The 18,251-nt window shown below is 33.5% G+C and overlaps 1 protein-coding gene across 2 annotated transcripts in view; it reads right to left on the bottom strand.

Moving 5' to 3' along the window:
- The window catches only part of LOC150093472 (uncharacterized), a 33,329-nt gene that overhangs the window by 14,773 nt on the left and 305 nt on the right, over positions 1-18,251 (bottom strand). The window lies entirely within an intron of this gene.

Genomic DNA, 18,251 nt, shown 5'->3' with positions numbered 1-18,251 from the left:
AGAGTATATAAGTTCTTTTCACTATACCCTTAGTATTATTTTGGTCTAGCTACTCACTCATGAGACCCCAATGAGGGTTGAAACCGCTGGGCTCTGAGAGGCTCTGCTTGGGGATAGGTTTTTGCCTGTCTCTGAGTGGAGGCACCACTGAGATTATGGCTCTGCTTGGTGGTGGTGTGCGCCTGCCACTGTGCCACTGGGTAGAGCCAATGCTGATAAGTTCTTCTCGGTGGCATGGTGAGCCTGTCATTGAGTGGAACAACGCTGAGTTGGGCGATCTTTCGGGATCGTCTTATTTTTAGAGCCCGTTTCACTTTTACAAAGATCGAAACCGGTCTGGGTAGTGACCTCCCACCATAATGTATAACATCATACATCTCCTAGGACAGTGGTGGCGAACCTATGGCACACCCGAAAATTTTGCTGGCACGTCAACGATTTACATGTGATGTCCTTTTATACGCTTATAAATTATTCAGCCATTTTTTTTTTAATTGTTACAACATGTAGAAGTTAAATTTTGCTTTACAGGAGAGACCAACTATGAAGACATGGATTTGATTGGTGCGGTATTAACAAAAGATCACGCGACCCAAAGACAAATGGAACCGACAATTTTTGAGTTGAAATGCTAATTCTCTTCAACTGAATTCTATAACATCTGCAACTATCATAACAACATTCACTATATATTTCTTAGTTTTAAAGACATTTACGACGGGGTGTCGTTTATCGTTCCGACAGAACTTCTCATTACCGGCGGGCTCAACTCACACAAAGTTTCAACCCATGATTGGTTTTTATTGCCTTGTTTGCATTTAAGCTGGAATGGGAACTAACACAAGAATTATATGGCATGTTTCAATTCGTGGTAGAATTTTATTTGAAGTTAGCCTCTGTGATCTGTCATAATGACATCGAGAATTTCAAATGTAATCAAACAAACACTTATTTCATGTAATTGAAAAATTGGACAATAGTTTTAGATAGATACTGCGTTTCCGGGCAGCATATGGTTTTGCTTGCCTATACAGCGTAGTTTCTGTGAGCGGGGTACATGTGATTCATTAGTTAGGCGCCGTTTTTATTCCAGCTGTCTCTAATTGCACTATTTGTTGAGAAATATATTACACAGACTGCAAAAGCCTTTGCACCTTATTCAGGGATACAATAAAACTATTCTTTTTCTTGCATCTACAGTATATAATGGCTGTTGGGGAGGGCGTGTTGTTTTTTGTGTGGGAGGTATATATGTATATGCAAAACCTTTTAATGTCTTTTTTCGTAAAGTGAAATCAGGGGTGCCAGTTATAAGCGAGGGCAAGTTATATTCGACGGGGTAAGCGTTCGCCGACAAGTCAACATCCTTCTGCTGATTCCTGCCCCGATGACTTCTATGGTGTTACAATGCATAAATATTTTTCTCACTACCGTTTTTTTTTTTTCCCAAACCAACATCATTAAAATCAATTTAATAATGCAATAATCAATTTCAATACTGAATAATATAAATTTTTGGTGATCAGAATGGGATATGTCAATGAAACTTACAAGTTAATTTAATGATGTTGGCCTGAGGAAACTACAATATTGTAGCATTAGTTCTGTGATTGATAACTAATTTAAATGCGTACTTTTATATTTGTCGACATGCTACACCGTATACATTAAGTGTATTAGTACCTTTTATGATTATGAAATAATTAATTATTAATACTTATTTACTAAAATAAATAGCCAAAAGGCTTCACATCGGCGAGACAAAATTATATAAATTAAGTGGATATTAAATCCAACATTATTTCAAAACAGACTACAGAAGTTTCTTGCGAAATTTGACCAGAGATCTTACAGGAATACATTCGCCAAATTTCCCACGAAAATTCTATAGTTACTGTAGTCAGCTTTGAAATAATATTGGATTTAATATCCACTTAATTTATATAATATTAATACTTATGTTAGTTTAATGTACGAACTTTAAAAAAATGGGAACGGTATTTACGAGTAAGTTTGTTGGGACTGAGTCCTCTAATACAGTAAGAATAAATAAAAATACAGTCTATAGAAAACGAATTGAGAACGAGTGATCTTTAGGATTCGCTGACTTTTCCCTTTTCTAATCGCACGTGCGTTTATTATGCATTTCGCACCGCGCATCCGCCAGTAAGCAGAAAGTGCATTACTGTTACGTATGCACACTGTTTTGTTTTTGCTACTGTAAATGGGAATTATAAAAGATAATTTAATTTAGGCATATAATAAAATGTTGATTTTTTAGAAGCTATAAAAATGCATTTGATTTAAGTTGTGAATTATTTTGTTACATTTCTACCGAACATGGCTAGCGAAAATAAAAAAACGAAAATTATCAGTCAAGCAGCAGAGTTCCAAAGCTGGTGGGCTGAAGAGTATGGCATGATTAATAAAGCAATATGCGTTTTATGTTCCAAGACAGTTGTGTGCAGAACGTCGTCAGTAAAACGGCATTATGAGACAAACCATAAATTGCTCCTTGAGAAAAGCAAGGACGAACAGAAAGAATATATTGCTCGGGCAATTAAAAATAGGAATATCCAGTCAACAACCCTAATGAAATAACTGCTGCTAGTTTTTTTGCCTCAGATGTAATTGGTAAACACGGGAAACCTTTTAATGATGGAGAATATATAAAAGAAGCATGTTTAAAATGCGCACCAGTTCTCTTTGAAGATTTTGAAAACAAGGAAAAAATTATGCAAAGAATAAAAGATATGCCTTTGACTAGAAACACAGTGAAAGATAGAATCATAGAAATGGCTAAAAATATAACTCATCAGCAAAAAACAGATAAAATCTTCTGGTTTAATTTTCTTTGTCTTGATGAGAGTACTGACATATCTGGATCAGCTCGTTTAGCAATTTTTATTCGTTTACTATGTTGGGAATAATATCAAAGAAGAATTGATAAGTTTAACATCATTAGCAATGATGTTAAACAACAACAAAAGGAATAGATATTTGCAACGCAGTTGTAAATGCACTTGCAGAAAGAGATATAGATCCCTCCAAAATTGTATTAGTGACTACTGATGGTGCTCGCAGTATGACTGGAGAGGAAAATGGGTTCGTCAATTTATTTACCAAATATATTGGACATTCGGTTCTGGGTTTTTATTGTATTATACATCAGCAGGTTTTATGCGCACTGGAAGATATGAGATTGTAACAAAATTGGTCAATTTTATATCGGGCACGAGCTTTAAATAAAAGAAAATTTATAGAATTATTAAGTGAGGTAAACTCGGTGTATAATGGTTTACTTATGTACAACAACGTCTGATGGTTAAGTCGTGAAAAAGTTCTTCGAAAATTTGTTGTGTTTAGATGAAGTCAGACTTTTTTAAATAATGAGAAAATTATTGAAAAATACAATCAATTAATGAACGTCGAATGGCTTTCGAAATTAATGTTTTTTACTGATTTGTGTTTACATTTAAATGAATTAAAAGTTAAACTGCAAGGTGTTACAAGACAATTATTGTCATGTTTGATTTAATCAAAGCATTTGAAGCTAAATTACCAATTTTTAATCGTGACGTCATTTCCAATACCTTCCGATATTTTCCAAATACAAAGTCTTTGCAGATCTAGAATCCCATGAAAAAACAGATCAAGTTAAATTGACAAAAGAGTTTTCTACAGTTATTCAGTCGATAATCAATGAATTTTCTTCAAGATTTATGCAGTTCAGGCAATTTGCAGAGACATCAAAATTTATTTTGCATCCGGACACATCAACAGATAAACTCAATTTGAAGATTTTTGAGTGGCTGAATTTGGAAGATATAGAAATGCAACTAATCAATTTTCAATCTAGTTCTATATGGAAACAAAAGTTTGTCGATTTGAGAAATGACTTGGAAATATTGGAAAATGATCGATTATTGGGGGCAATTAAAAAGAATGCAGAAGAGGAAATATTGAGAACTTGGAATGCCATTCCTGAAACTTTTTCTTGTTTAAAAAACTAGCGATGGCTATATTATCAATTTTCTCCTCTACATATGCTTGCGAGTCATTTTTTTAAATTAATTTTATAAAAGACAGTTTAAGAAATAGAATGACTGATGAATCTAGTTCCGCGTGTGTATTACTAAAAGTGACAAAATATGAACCTGATATAAAGCATTTGGTATCTAATGTACAACAGCAAAAATCTCATTAATAAATTGATAAATTAATAAAAGGTTAATATTGATTTGTATACGACAACGTGTATGTCAACTTATGTGTTCATTATTATGAAATTCTATATTAATTTTTAAACTTGTCTCAATAAAATTCTGCAATTAATTTTGTATTAATTAATGTTAATTAATTAGTTGCTGATGTGCCTGGTACGTCAGCAACTCGATTTGTAAACTTTTGGCACACGGACATAAAAAGGCTCGCCACCACGGTCCTAGGAGATGGGTTTTACATTATGGAAAATACTAAGAATAACGATCAGAACTTTCCCCACCTTTGCTACGAATTGCCCTAGTTTGTACTACGTACTTGGACTACATGCTTTAGCTAACGCTAGTAGTCGCCGATACTTTTATAGTTACTATATTCGGCATGAAACTCTTTGATTCTGATCTTTGAGTTTCTTATTCGTTTTTGAAACAATGTGGGATTTAATATCCCCTTAATTTAAATACATTATATAACATTAAACCTGAAATTAAACACTAGTATTCTAGTCAACGTACAAAGAGAAGGGAGGAGGTTGTTCTTGCTAGGCTCCGCATAGGTCACAAGTCACCTTACGCATTCTCATTTACTGAGAGCTGATGACCCTCCCATATGTGAAAAATGCAACACACATCTCACTATTCATCATATTCTGGTAGATTATCAAATATTTACACAAGAGAGGAATGAAATTTTCACCTATCTAACTGAGCCGTATACACTTAGGAAAATGCTAGCAGACTCAGGCAAATTGCATGATGTTTATAATTTTTTTAGAAAGAATTAATTTGTACAAACACATTTGACTATAAATTTGTTTATATGTAAATATTTTTTTCTTAACTTAAGTTTTATACATACATATTTTTCATTAGGCTAAATCTCACCAATTATGTATTACCACAGGCCTTCATCTTGTATATTTGTATCACACTGCTGTAATTTTGTTAATATATAAATACCATAATGTTAAACTTAAATTTTATGCATATATGCTGTATAATAATTCCTTACTGACTCTTTATGTATTAGTATAATAATGTATGTTGAAATCTTACTATATGTAGATATAGTAAGATTTCAACATTAAACCTGATGTATATACATATGTTAACCTGTACTGTAATCTGTTGAAATTTTATTTTTCCCTTGGTTAGAGTATAATAAATTTAGTTTAATCCTTTATCCAAGTGTGAGCAAACAAAGTTTGCGCCTGAAAGTATCTTCAGGACTGGGGTAAGGTGGTACAACATCAGGGCAACTCATTGCAAAGGTGGAGCAAGCTACCAACAACTCCTGACTCAGTATCTCCTATAATGCAAAACACATCTCCTTGCAGATATGTCTAATGTTATGCATTAAGGGAAGGGCTTACTACCCAGACTAGTTTCGACCTTTATTGAGGTCTCTTCAGTGGGAGCCAGGCCCAAGTTGAGATACCAGGCAGAAGCATTAGCAGGTCATCTCCACCTATAGGAATTGCCACATGGTGTGCCACCCTTTTTTAATAAATTACTCTGGATTTAGAGAAGATGTGTTTTGCATTATAGGAGATACTGAGACAGGAGTTGTTGGTAGCTTGCTCCACCTTTGCAACGAGTTGCCCTGGTGTTGTACCCCCTTACCCCAGTCCTGAAGATACTTTCAGGTGCAAACTTTGTTTGCTCACACTTGAATAAAGGATTAAACTAAATTTATTATACTCTAACCAAGTGAAAAATAAAATTTCAACATCTTTCTCTAAATACAGAGTAATTTATTAAAAAAGGGTGGCACACCATGTGGGAATTCCTATAGGTGGAGATGACCTGCTAATGCTTCTGCCTGGTATCTCATCTTGGGCCTGGCTCCCACTGAAGAGACCTCAATAAAGGTTGAAACTAGTCTGGGTAGTGGCCCTTCCCTTAATGCATAACATTAGACATATCCGCAAGGAGATGTGTTTTGCATTATAGGAGATACTGAGACAGGAGTTGTTGGTAGCTTGCTCCACCTTTGTAACGAGTTGCCCTGGTGTTGTACCACCTTACCCCAGTCCTGAAGATACTTTCAAGTTCAAACTTTGTTTGCTCACACTTGGATAAAGGATTAAACTAAATTTATTAAATTTATTATATTATTATACTGTAATCTATTTATGTACTGCTGAAACCTCTGCAATAATTTTGTTTATATGTAGATACTACACTGCTTAACATAAATTTTGTGTATGCATCTTATTTACTACTTTATTTTTTGAGTAATAATGTAGTGCTGTAGGACATCTTGTCTATTTCTGTACCTTCTAGTAACTCTGTTTATACAAGGTGTTCGGGATAAATTTGACATATTTATAATTAATTATATTTTTCCGTAAGTTACATGTATTAACACACACTTCTCTTCATTTAAAAGTTTGGACCCTTCTTCATTCACATACAAGATGTCAGAAAGGATGGATAGCTGGAACCCACCTGAATCATGGAAGAGAATAACTTGTATCATGATGATTCGTGCCCGCCATCAAAATAAGGATATTACGACTGCTGCCCAATGCTCCCTGAATACAGTAAAAACAATCAGGCATGAACTAGAGACTTGCAATGGTGACTACGAGGATGTAGCAAGAAGAAAGATCCCTAACAGACGATCTGATTGCGTTCGTACAGCAGAATTCCTCGCAAATCTGCAGGAACAGGTGTTGAAGAACCCTGGCATTGGAATTCGGGCTTTGTTCGTGGAGTTGGTAACTGTAGTCAAGCCCTGGATAACAAGGGTAGGCAATGGTAGGCCGTATGTATGGCAGCAGGATTCGGCCCCTTGCCACACCTCTGGGAAAAGTCAAAAATGGTTGTCTGAAAATTTCTACGACTTCACCAGTCCAAATGTTTGGCCTCCAAACTCCCCAGACCTTAACCCCATGGATTATTTTGTATGGGGCGCAGTTGAAAAAGACACCAATCGCACTTCCAGTAATACAAAAGCCCGGTTAATGGATAAAATTAAAACAGTTTTTGCGGCCCTTCCCAGGGAGACTGTAGCATCAGCTTGTTCGAGGTTCCGAAGCAGAATTGAAGCTGTGATCGATGCTAATGGTGGTTATTTTGAGTAAATCTTGTTGATAGTATTGTAATTAACTCTGCCTGTAATGTTTTTTTGTCAATTCATTAAATTTAATAGATACAAAGAAGATTTTTTTTTCCTTACAAAACTGTCAAATTTATCCCGAACACCCTGTATGTATTGCTAAATTCTGTATACCACCCAGACAAGGTTGAAACTAGTCTGGGTAGTGGCCCTTCCCTTAATGCATAACATTAGACATATCCGCAAGGAGATGTGTTTTGCATTATAGGAGATACTGAGACAGGAGTTGTTGGTAGCTTGCTCCACCTTTGTAACGAGTTGCCTGGTGTTGTATCACCTTACCCCAGTCCTGAAGATACTTTCAAGTTCAAACTTTGTTTGCTCACACTTGGATAAAGGATTAAACTAAATTTATTATATTATTATACTGTAATCTATTTATGTACTGCTGAAACCTCTGCAGTAATTTTGTTTATATGTAGATACTACACTGCTTAACATAAATTTTGTGTATGCATCTTATTTACTACTTTATTTTTTGAGTAATAATGTAGTGCTGTAGGACATCTTGTCTATTTCTGTACCTTCTAGTAACTCTGTTTATATGTATTGCTAAATTCTGTATACCACATTGTTAAATTTAATTTAGATCCATGCATATTGTATTATATAATAATCCCTTTCTTTGCTATTTTTGTACTGCTATAAAAGCATCTATTATAATTTTACATATATGTAGATACTGCATTCCTTGGCTTAGTGTTTTGTATATTAATTTATATTGTTAACTATGTTTGCACTACTGTAATAACCTCTGACCTTATGTGTTGCTGTGCTCTCTGCAGCAGTTCTGTTTTTCTGTAGATGCTGCTTTCTGGAACTAGATTCTTCTACAGACATAGTGTTTAAAATTTTCTGTAAATGCTAATGTTGTAACCTCTAGTATGGCACAGTGCGACTTTTGTAGTTTTTTGTGCCAAATAAACTATACCCCAACCAAACAGTTACCCAGCATGGAACAAGGAACTGCGTTTGTTATTGGCAAATAAGATGCAGCGATAATCGCAAATTCTCTTCAGTGAGAAGGTTTATCGCACATTCAAATGAACATGATGGCCAAACTGCATTTCTTATAAATATTCTTTCAACAGAGCACACATCGTATCCAGATTTTGCTGGATATATAAATAGACGTTCTGGCTTGTTGGGAGGTTAACATATGTATTTTTCCAAGTACTCAATTTTTCATTAAAAAAAAAAAAAAAAAAATATTATATAAGTAGTTCTCACTTTACGAATTCCCAGTTATTGAATTTTTAACTTTACTCATTTTCTGGATTGGTATTTTTACTTTTGTGTGAATTAAAAGCAACTAGGGGTGTGTATAGGATTATGCAGTATATAATGACATACCTCTCTAAATATTCTACCCACACCTCATCATGGTGGAGAGGTGAACGGGAAATGTAGGTAAAATATGTCAGAAGTTTGGTTTTCCAGAAGGACCACCCTAGGCATTTAGGCTACATTAATATTCCCAGCTAACGTTGGGGCGTCTGGTGATTGGGATAACAAATCTTCATTGTAGTAAAACAATACTGACCGAGAAACCAAGACAAATATGAATCTGATGGGAAAATAGGATACTGATTGGAAAAGAATATGATATGGAATAATAAAACTTGCAGCATGGAATGTAAGAGAGATTAATGGAAAGCAGGAAAAACTAATTCAAGAAATAACTAAAAAGAAACATTAAAATATGCAGCATAACAGAAAAAAAAAGAAAGAAAAAAAAAAGGAAAGGGAATAATGAACATACAAGGCTATATATTTATGTACAGCGGAGTAAAAAAATAGAGCTGGAGTAGGAATAGTAATAAATAGTTAATATTAATAGTCAGGATAAAAACAGAAATAAAATAAATATAATTACAGTATTTACTCCAGAAGAAGAATAAAAAATATAAAAAAAGATTTTTTTATGAGGACCTACAACAAATAGTACAAAAAATAAAACCAAATGAATAGTCAATTATAATGGGAGACTTAAATGCAAGAATAGGAAATATTCCAATACATGGAATTATGCAAAGATGTAATGAAGAAACAAACAATAATGGAGAAACACTGATGCAATTCTGTGCAAATAAGTTAAAAATAATGCATTTTATCAACATATAAAAAAATAAAACATTTGGAAACACAAGAGGACACCAATCAATAATAGATTATGTTATATGCTATAAAGCAATACACCCATCAGAAATAGAACATGTTAGTGTTAACATCAGCAGAAATTGGAAGTGACCATAACCTGTTAACATGTAAACTAACACTTTACAAGAAATCTGTGAAAATAAAATTTAAAGAAAATCAACATAATGCCAAAATAAAATTTAACGTGGAATTATTAAAAGAAGACAGGATAAAAACATTATACTACAATAGATTAAAAGAAAGGTACCAATATAACTCACTAAGCAGCAAACAATATGCAGAAGATAATAAGAAGATTTTTAATACAAATTTAACTGAAATAGCAACAGAAGTATTAGTGGTAAAAAAAGAAAATAACAAAAGTAAGAAAACAGCCTCCATGGTTTAACAAAGAAATAAAAATATTAATGAAAGAAAACATCTACAAATGAAAACAACAGAGAATTGGAATGAATATAAAGAAATAAAGTTAATCAAAAGTAAATAGAAAGTAAAAATCAATATTGGGAATCATATACAAGAGAACTTGAATACAATTTTGATAGTATACAGAAACAAATGTGGAGATTTATTAATACACAAAAGAAAGAAGCAGCAGAACATATTCCAATATTAAAAGTAGAAAAAGAAGAATTAGAAAATTATTTCAAAAACCTTATAATTAAATAGTGAAATAAAAGAACCAGGTAAGCAAACTAATCAAGAAGAAATAAATACAACAGAGATAAAAATTGAAAAAACATGAAATTGAAAATGCAGTTAACAAACTGAAGAATAGGAAATCACCAGGTCTAGATAATATCAATAATGAATTATTAAAACTTGGTAAATAAATTTTACCTCAGAGTTTAGATACACTATACAAACAAATAATAATAAAAAAAAACATTCCGGTAGAATGGAAAATAAGTATAATAATAATATCAATATTTAAAAAAAAAAAAAAAAAAAAAAAATATATATATATATATATATATATATATATATATATATAATTATTATTATTCAGGCCTCCATGGAGTCAAAAGACTCATCGTGGGAGGTCCTTCCTAAGAACATAAAGTCTGTCAAGACTCATCGAGGGTGACACCCTCGATGAGTCTTGACAGTGTTTCTTGGGGGAGTCCCCCCCCCCAAGAAACACAGTCTAACTGAAGCAGGCAAAATAGCCGTAATTATAATAGTCTATCATACCACTCTTTAAACTAATTGACCATTCTTGCTCCCACCACTCCATCCATATATATATTTTCTTTTCTTCAGCTCATTGCAGGTGGGTTACTCAAAGAAGAATCGCTGCATTTCTTTCTGTCTGCTGCCTTTTTATAAAGTTCTATAAGTTATATTATGCAGTTGATGTGGTTTCTTTCTGTAATGTTGTCAATCCTTTTCTTGCTTGGTCTTTCTCTGCTGGGCTATCCTTTGATTCTACAATTTAATAATATGTTTGGTAATCATTCTGGGTTCATTCTTGAAACATGTCCAAACCAGCTTTGTTGGCTTTTTTAGCGCAGTAATTATTGTTTCTTTAAAGTTAATTTCTTCTCTGACTTTTTTAATTTGTTTTTCTTTCTATCCAGATTGTTCTATTGATTTTTCTTAGGCATTTCATTTCAAAAGCATCGAATTTATCCATTTCTTTTTTCTTAAGATCCAGCATTCTGAGCCATAAAATACAATTATCATTGTATTATATATCATTCAGTTGTTTGCTTAACCTTTTATAGTTCCACATTTTTGCAGTGTGCCCATTGTTATCCATCCATTATTGATTCGTGTTTTATGGTTTCGAAATAGTCTAGATCTGCAGTGATCATTGATCCCAGCTAATTGAACTGATTTATTTGTTCCATGTTATTGTTTCCTATTTTCATTTGGATTGCTTCACTTTTTCTTCTTATTACCATTAGTTTTGTTTTTACTAAAATTGATTTTCATATCATATTTGTTACTTGTTTAATGCATCCTAATCAGGATATTTTCTAATTGGCTGCCTGTAGTGATAACTATATCATCAGCATACTTTAAATGTGTTATATTTCTTCCATTTACCATTATACCTTCACACATCTGTAGTCCTTCATCTACTACTTCTTTTAGGTACAGGTTGAATAAATATGGTGACAATGGACAGCCATGCATACTCCTTTTTAAACTGCTATTTGATCTGTTTCTATGTTTCTGTATTTCACTATTGCTTGTTTTTTTGAATAGTAATTCTTGATATGATACAATTTAATCAGTATTTGTTGAACCCTCTGTTTTTAAAATTTAAATGAGTTTGCTTATGTTCATTGGTCAAAAGCTTCTTTGAATATAATAGATTTAGTTTAATCCTTTATCCCAGTGAGAGCAAACAAAGTTTGCGCCTGAAAATATCTTCAGGACTAAATATAGTGTTGTACTATCTTATCCAGTAAGTAGTGCAATACCAAGGCAACTCGTGGCAAAGGTGGAGCAAGCTACCAGGCACTTCTAACCCAGTATCTCCCATAATGCAAAACACATTTCCTATGTGGATATGTATACTGTTATGCATTAAAGGGATTGGCCATCTACCCAGACTAGTTTCGACCTTTATTGAGGTCTCTTCAGTGGGAGCCTAGTCTGGGCGAAACTAGTCTGGGTAGATGGCCAATCCCTTTAATGCATAACAGTATACATATCCACATAGGAAATGTGTTTTGCATTATGGGAGATACTGGGTTAGAAGTGCCTGGTAGCTTGCTCCACCTTTGCCACGAGTTGCCTTGGTATTGCACTACTTACTGGATAAGATAGTACAACACTATATTTAGTCCTGAAGATATTTTCAGGCGCAAACTTTGTTTGCTCTCACTGGGATAAAGGATTAAACTAAATCTATTATAGTCTAACCTAGTGATAACCTAGTGATAAATAAATTTTCAACATCTTTCTCTAAATCCAGAGTAATTTTTAAAAAAGGTGATAAACCTTTTGGCAACTCCAATAGGCACAGATGACTTGCTACTGCTTCTGCCTGGTATCTCCAGCTCTGGGCCTGGCTCCCACTGAAGAGACCTCAATAAAGGTCGAAACTAGTCTGGGTAGATGGCCAATCCCTTTAATGCATAACAGTATACATATCCACATAGGAAATGTGTTTTGCATTATGGGAGATACTGGGTTAGAAGTGCCTGGTAGCTTGCTCCACCTTTGCCACGAGTTGCCTTGGTATTGCACTACTTACTGGATAAGATAGTACAACACTATATTTAGTCCTGAAGATATTTTCAGGCGCAAACTTTGTTTGCTCTCACTGGGATAAAGGATTAAACTAAATCTATTATAGTCTAACCTAGTGATAAATAAATTTTCAGCTTCTTTGAAGTCAATAAAACAGCAGTAGAGTTTTTCATTTTTGTCTCTCATAAAATTTGCTAATCTGTTTAATGTGAAAATTGCATCTATTGTGCTTCTGCTACTTCAAAATCTTATTTGCTGATCTTCCATCTGTTCTTCATAGGAATGTTTCACTACGTGTTGAAGAATCCTGCTGAATATTTATATAATGATTTAGAAGGGTTTTATACAGCAGAAGGGTTATACACAGCAGAATAAAAAAAACAAAACAAAATAGAGCTGAAGCTGAGTAGGAATTGTAATATATAAAGAGTTAATATTAATAGTCTGGATAAAAACAGAAATAAAAGAAATATAATTACAGTATATACTACAGAAGATGCAGGATCTGAAATCTCCTTTTTTGTGAGGGGTATGATTTGGCCTGTTCTCCATTCTGTTGGAAAAAATTTCTTTTCTTTATTATTTTGTTGAACAGTTTTCTTAGGTAATTTATTATGCTTTCTCCCCCTTTTTCTAGTTCCTTTTGAATGTTGTCTTGTCTGGTGTTTTATAATTTTTCATTTATTTGATTCCTCTATGTATTTCTTCATTTAGGATGTCTTTTCTGTCAGAAATTTCTTCAGGGTTGAAGACATCTTCATCTATCGATACAAAATTAATAACGGAAAAAACTCACGTACAAAGATTATTTAATAGCATAATTTTCACCTGTGTGTCACAGGCATCTTCAGTACATTAAGTTCAAAATAAACAATAATGACAATTCCAAAAAGCGCCACCTAAGTAGCTGGTGTAAGATAACTAAAAAGGTCAATAAATTTCCTTAAAAAAAATATATATCAATACAATAAAAAGTTAGGAAAGATTAGCTGATTTGTAAAGTACTATCTCCCATAAAGGGGATAGACGTAAGCCGTATGATCTGTCTAAGTTAGGAGAATGAAATAGAGTTTCACGTTTCTTTATAAAGGCGTTCCATGAGAAACTGACTTTTGTGAAGAACTCGTCTTTATCCAATGAACTCTGTGTCTAGTGAAGATGGCATGTTTTGCAAGTCCAGACTTTTCAGGTTTAAAGTATTCAATATAAGATTGGTGTTCTTCTAGCTGAATAGAGGCAGATCTTCCCGTTTGTCCAAAATAAGATAATCCACAAGAGCACAGAATCTGGTAGACACCTGGATGATTAAGATGTGGAAGCTTGTCCTTAGGAGAACTGAGAAAGGTGGAGATTTTTCTAAACGGTCAAAAGGCAACAAAAATATTCATTGGTTTAAAACTTTTGCTATACGTTTACTGATGCCTTGTACATAAGGGATAGTAATGTGTGTTATTTCTTCTGTGTTTGAAGAGGAAGACATATTAAAACTACTCAAAGTTCTTTTAATGAAGCAATTCTTATAACCATTAGATAGAAAGGAAGAAGTTATATATTGTAGTTCTTTCTATAAAAGATCATCTGAAGAACAAAAGGAGTGGGCCTGATGAACCAGTGTTTTAATAGTTCCCGCCTTTTGACTGGGATGGTGATGAGATTCTGCATGGATATAATGGCCTGTTCTTTCTATAAACTGAGAAATGTAGGTTACCATCTGGTTGGTGAAGAATTAGAAGATCTAAAAAGGCTAACTGCTTATTTGATTCTACTTCTGGGTAAACTTGATCCTAGGATGAAATGCATTTAACTTAGTGAGAAATTGTTGAAGATCATCCGAAGAGCCATTCCATACAGCAAAAATGTCATCGCCATATCTGAACCAATGAGTAGCTCAGGAAGAAATGTTGTCAAAGATACGTTGTTCAAAATGTTCCATAAAGAAATTGGAGATAGCAGGAGAAAGAGGATTACCCATTGCTGTTCCAATATATTTTTAAAGGAAAAATAACCAGAATTTATTACAAAATCAAATACGTTTACAATGTCTGAAGGAAATTCCTGTTGTAGTAATTCAATGCTCTACGAATCATAGAGGCCATTATATCCATGCGGAATCTCATCACCATCCCAGTCAAAAAGGCAGAACTATTAAAACACTGGTTCAGACTATCTTTTACAGAAAGAGCTACAATATATAATTTCTTCCTTTCTATCTAATGGTTATAAGAATTGCTTCATTAAAAGAACTTTGAGTAGTTTTAATATGTCTTCCTCTTCAAACACAGAAGAAATAACACACATTACTATCCCTTATGTACAAGGCATCAGTAAACGTATAGCAAAAGTTTTAAAACCACTGAATATTTTTGTTGCCTTTCGACCGTTTAGAAAAATCTCCACCTTTCTCAGTTCTCCTAAGGACAAGCTTCCACATCTTAATCATCCAGGTGTCTACCAGATTCCGTGCTCTTGTGGATTATCTTATTGCGGACAAACGGGAAGATCTGCCTTTATTTGGCTAGAAGAACACCAATCTTATATTGAATACTTTAAACCTGAAAAGTCTGGACTTGCAGAACATGCCACCTACACTAGACACAGCGTTCATTGGATAAAGACAAGAGTTCTCCACAAAAGTCAGTTTCTCATGGAACGCCTTTATAAGATAGTACTTTACAAATCAGCTAATCTTTCCTAACTTTTTATTGTATTGATTTTTTTTTTTTTTTTTTTTTTTTTTTTTTTTTTTTTTTTTTTTTTTTTAGGAAATTTATTGACCTTTTTAGTTATCTTACACCAGCTACTTAGGTGGCGCTTTTTGGAATTGTCAGTTATTGTTTATTTTGAGCTTAATGTACTGAAGATGCCTGTGACACACACAGCGAAAATTATACTATTAAATAATCTTTGTATGCGAGTTTTTTCCCGTTATTAATTTTGTATCGATATGTCTACTCACGGTATACCTCTTTTAAAACTTATCTTGATCTATGTTTTCTTCAGCTGCAAATGTTTCTTTAAAATGATTAGTCCATACAAGATAGAACCACTTGTAGTGGTTCTATCTTGTTGCAATATTGAAACTGGATGAGTATGTTTTGGTTATCTCTAACTATTTCATAAGTGGTCTTGGAGTCATGCTTTTTGTATGCTTATTGACACATTCCTGCTTTTTCTTCTAAATATGTGATTTTTGCTAATCTGTATTTTTTTATGTCATTTTTCAAATTTTGTATAATATTCTATTTTGTTCATTATCTTCCTTTGAGAGGGTTAGTTTTGTATATTCTTTTTCTCTCCCATAAGTTCAATATCTCTGGTGTAAATGAATTTTTATTTACTCTTGTCTGGTAGCCCAGGTATTTTATTGCAGTTTCTTTAATAATTTCTTTACCTTTTTTTCAAAGACTCCAGGCCTGTATCTAAAGCAAAATTATTTAAATTTTCTTTTAATGACCTGTGATAGTTAAATTTAGTCAAGCTATCATTTAATTTTTAATTTCAAGAAATCTATATTCTTTTGTTTTTAGTGGTTTGTTCTTTTTCTTTTGAAACTGATTTTTAGTTTGGCTGATAGTAGTTCATGGTCTGTATCCATGTCAACCTTTTTTAATGTTTTGACATTTCAGAAGGAATGTTTCCATTTCTTATTAATAATTATATAGTTTATACAGTTTTTGATTTCATTGTTTGGTGATGTTCAGGTGTCTGTGTTGTGACCTGTGGCAGAATAAGGTATTTGTGACTAACAGTTGACTTTTTTGGCAAAAATTAATCAAGTCTTCTCCTCTTTCATTCGTCTCTCCATGACGAAATTTTCCCATTACTTCTCCTTTATCTTCAGATAACTGACCAATCTTTGCATTAAAATCTTTCATAATAATCAGGATATCTCTTGTACTTGTTTGTCTGATTTCTTCTTGCAGTTGTTCAAGAAAATGAACATATTCTGCCTCTTCATGTGATTTTACTGGTTCATAAACTATTATTTTTATGAATATTCCTCTTTCTTTTGTTATGGATCTTATGAAGATGATTCTAGAGGAAACTGGTCTTACCTCACCTACTGAGTTTAGGAACCATTTTTTAATGATTAGTGCTACACCTTTTCAATGATGGTTATCTTTCCTTCTGGAATAAAATTTGTTGCATTTTTTATGTTGATTTTTCCCTTGCCTATCCAGTGGGTCTCTGCAACTCCCACTATTTCCCATTTGAACAGTTCGAGTTCTCTATAAGTTTTAATCTGCCAGGTTTGTACATTGTTCTGATGTTGATGGTTCAAATATTATATATGCTGTTTGTGTTCCACATAGCTGTCTTCTCATCTACTCTATGTGGGTTTGAGTTAGGGGCATTGGCTCTCCCGTATGCAGTAGCATTATTTCTGCTTCTATTTGCAGGCCATTTCATCTTTAAAGATTTTAGGCAATTAATGCAGCCATCTTGCGATTCCTGTGTTGCATACCTGCTGGTCTGTATGACCAACAGGCATGCAGAAAATTTTGGAGGGACAGAAAATTATAGAGTTATAAATTTATTAAATACTTTGTTAAAAGTACTAACAAGAATTCTAAATAATAAAATAACAAAAGAAATTAATCTACAAGATGAACGAGAAGGATTTAGAGAACACAGATCATGTACAGATGCAATATTTATAATTAGACAGTTGATTGAGAAAACAATAGAATAAGAAATTATTTATATGCTTTATAGACCTGGAAAAAGCATTTGACGTATTGAACGAACGCGCGGGTGTTATTCGTAGTTTTCTTCAATTACAACTGATTTTTTGTTTTGTTTTCTTTTTAACTATAACCTTTTCCCTTAATCATCCGGCATCAAGCTAGTAGCACTGTTAAAGCTCTTTCTGAGAAATATCTCTTCCGCTTCTATAGTTTGTACCATTTTAAAGTATCAATCAAAATATTTGTAAGAGTAAAAAAATACGAAATCTATGCAGTCTGCATGGTTGCATAATAAAGAAACAGGTAGTATAATTCCTCATAAGGAAACACTGTTAACTCCTTGAATCGGCACTCGAGTAGCGAGCTGTTATCCTACTCTCCCTCTGGAAGAACTGTGTGTCACCTATTCCTTCAATGCGAAACTTCCAATTCAACCCCTCCTACCGGTAACACTCACATCCGGTTGAAAACGAAGAAGAGGTACCCTTTCACGCAGTTATGAGTCCGCTGCGATCACCAGCATTCCGGTGTTAACCAAATAAACGTTTGGAAGAAAAGAGTCCGATTTTAGAAATGGAATATTTCAATATGTATTAATGGGCCCTAATTTTCTTTGGTTGCGCTGTCATAACTAAAGGTTAAGAAAGGGCATGATATGCAAATTTTTACATTTAATACGATTCCGTAGCTGCAATGGTGTCAGGGCTCAGTGACACATTTGCTGCGACCGCTGTTCAGAAGTGGAATTCATATTGCTTCGGAAATAGGAATTGATCGCTGTGAGCTTGTTTGATAACTAAACTTTCATGTAATACATTGACAGGTCAGCTTTCTGTTTCCTGATAAATTTTT

Source organism: Typopeltis vanoorti, chromosome 24, assembly GCF_054136105.1.
Source record: "Typopeltis vanoorti isolate ZY-2024b chromosome 24, IOZ_Tvanoo_1.0, whole genome shotgun sequence".
In the NCBI taxonomy this organism is placed as follows: Eukaryota; Metazoa; Arthropoda; class Arachnida; order Uropygi; family Thelyphonidae; genus Typopeltis; species Typopeltis vanoorti.
The sequence above is the reverse complement of the archived record's forward strand: the minus strand, read 5'-3'. Positions and strand labels throughout refer to the sequence as shown.